This window comes from Clinocottus analis, unplaced genomic scaffold (assembly GCF_023055335.1).
Source record: "Clinocottus analis isolate CAN_PGR_092001 unplaced genomic scaffold, fCliAna1.0.p SCAF_15, whole genome shotgun sequence".
Lineage (NCBI taxonomy): Eukaryota > Metazoa > Chordata > Actinopteri > Perciformes > Cottidae > Clinocottus > Clinocottus analis.
In genome coordinates this window covers 2,563,519-2,566,299 of record NW_027175876.1, presented here as the reverse complement: position 1 = coordinate 2,566,299, position 2,781 = coordinate 2,563,519, and the positions used below count along the sequence as shown (strand labels likewise).

At 43.3% G+C, this 2,781-nt stretch overlaps 1 long non-coding RNA gene across 1 annotated transcript; it reads left to right on the top strand.

The window, feature by feature from the left end:
- The first annotated feature begins 671 nt into the window (after positions 1 to 671).
- LOC137785389 (uncharacterized) lies at positions 672 to 1,557 on the top strand. The gene is made up of 2 exons (XR_011077501.1): positions 672 to 752; positions 1,408 to 1,557. It is a non-coding gene; the product is annotated as an uncharacterized lncRNA (long non-coding RNA).
- The last annotated feature ends 1,224 nt before the right edge of the window (positions 1,558 to 2,781 follow it).

Genomic DNA, 2,781 nt, shown 5'->3' with positions numbered 1-2,781 from the left:
AGCCTCCAGACATAAGATAACATTTGTTTAGTTTTTGCCTCATTTATTCAGAACGCAAACAAAATACAATACGCCTCATTTCTCAATCACAGATAGAAATCTACTCTTTCACTGAATTGTTTTGTCTTCTAACAAAACAAAAACTTCCTCTTGGATTGGTTCACTCATACTCTCACAGAGGGAGCACATGGCGTTAATTCATGGTTGATCTGGTCCGCAAAAGAGGGAGAGATACTACAATTTGCCTCCGGACACTTTAGCTGGCGCGCTTCCAGTTGAGCGAGTGAGACCAGCCAGAATTCCCAAATGTGCATATTCTAGTTGTTCGATTGCATAACAACAGTGTCTGTGATTGTTGTGAGCGCTTGGCCCTCTCGCTCTCCGTTGGTCAAAAATAGTACAACAACCAATCACAGAGCTCTCTCTGTCTCTTCCCATCCTCGCAAATCTGCTGAGTGACAGTGGCCATGGCAACAGCCCCGGCTCCGTTGCACCCCCGCTGCGCGGCGCTTGATGGCAGTTAAACGTGTCGTGGAGTAATTGGGTTGTGGACCGGATGAGATATGTCCCCTAAGGTGTGACACAATGTGAGAAATGGAGCAGGTGGTGGAAGCCCAGAGGCTCTCCCGTAGCCATCGCAGCACTCAAACCAACGCTTGTTTTTCCTCACCAGGTGTACCACCGGTCCGCTCCGGCGACCCAATCCCTGTGACAGCGTGCAGCGTGCGCGGGTCCGGGGAATAAATTCCCCAGTAAGTTGTGGTTTTTTGTACAAGGGGTGTGACAACAATACGGTGGCGTGTTGTGCGCAGGACTCATTGCATTATTGACTAAATCTGACCAGTTATGACTCCAAAAAAAAAAAAAGTTATTTATTTCTGCGGGTAATAAACATGCCAGTGGGTGTGATATGATGTCATTCTTTCACACTGCGGGCTGCCGGCGATCTCAACCGCTGCCTGGAAATGTTAACAACCTCATAAAACCGTCCATTTCCAAAGATCCCCCCTAAAATCACTTCTTCAAATGTTTGAAGACTTTTTTTTTTTCCCCCGGATATTTGATGTCTGTCTCGACGAGGACTTTTTCATAGACATTCTCCTTCTTCGTTTCACTTGTTATCTGGATGCATTGCTGCTTATAAAACAGCAGTTGACAAAAGAAGGTCTCGACTCAAGCTCTGTTTTCTCGTTTGTTCTGCAGCTTTTGACCGAATCACACGGTCTTCTTCAGCACATTCAGTCTGCTCTGTTCTGCAACTGTTTTGAGCACATTGTGCACTTAAGGAGGGAGAATAGGATTTTTTGTCCTGTAGATTTTTTTAGTCTCTTTTAGTTTCTTTATTAATATTACAAGTGTGCATTGCACTTTATATATTTAATTTGTATTTATTTGTTTACTTTTCAGGGACAATGCACACCAATCAACAGTACAACAGTAAGTGAGCCAGAGTTAGCCAGAGAGGCTAACTTTCATCTGCTGTCTCCGACCAGATGGAAACCTGATATTACAACATTTCCAAAAACATAATGCAACAAAGATTCACCGATAGACAGACGGTAACGTATCGCTAAAACTAATTCCTACAGCATATGCACATCTAAACCACTGGAGGCACACAACATGCATCAACACTAACACATACACACCAAACTTTAAACTGTGATACAGCTGGCTGCATCGTTGTCCTCCTACTGTTGTAGGAATGTTTCTGTCCATTTGCTCCGTGAATTAAAGTGATGAACGAGAGACCGCCGAGCCCCTCGCAGCATCTTCAAAGCCGCGCTCGCGTTCCGGTATCCCCGAAATGCACACCCGATCCCACTCAATTGACCGGAGTGATCCGAATGGATCTGCGTTTCTCGTGTCTTGGCAGAAGCGCAGAGTGCTGTAACCGAGCGGCATAAGCCCGTCAGCGCGTGTGGAGACGACATCGGACGGATGCCATGTGAAAGGAACGAGCTGTCACATTACACTTGTACCAACATCCATGAACAGCGCCAAGGCCATGCCAAACGGGATCGGGTGTCGCGGAGGCCGGCCAGGTGCGTGACGTCGCCCGGTATCAGTGCGGGGCCGCCGTGCGGCACCGCAGGAACCACAGCGGTAGGTTTTAAGGGCAATATACAAAATGTCCACGTGAGAAGTGAAGAAATTATTTTTTGGCATGATATTTCTTCGTATTTTTGAATTGCCATTCCATTCCCTTTATACTTCTACTCCATTACATTTCAATGTATTGGAAACAATGTATTGCATTTATTGTAATACACAAGTTTTACATCCTATAAAACATGACCCATTGTTATTAACCAAATACATAATGAAACATAATTTGCATAAATACATAATGAAATGTTTACAAGTTAATGTAAGTATATATACATATATATATATATGAATTTGTGTGTTTATAGAGATATGTATGTATACATACTTTTTTACTTTTACATAAGAAGGACTTTTACTGTCACAGTCACAGTGGCCCTAACAATACATTTCCACTCCATTAAACATTTCCACACATGGTATGCAGCCATGTTTAAGGAATACAAAGGCGTTGCTTAATCCTTTGGAGCCATGAAACCAAAATTGTTAAACAAAAGACTCCCAGTTCCTGTGCTTAGCACCATAAATCTACAAGTGACCACAGCATGAAGGAAGTATGTTTAAATCATCAGTGAAGTACTGTTGGTCATTCATTGAGGGGAGAAAAAAAAAATGCATTTCCATCATACCTTTTTAAAGATAAACATAACTACCGGACTGAGTGGGATACAA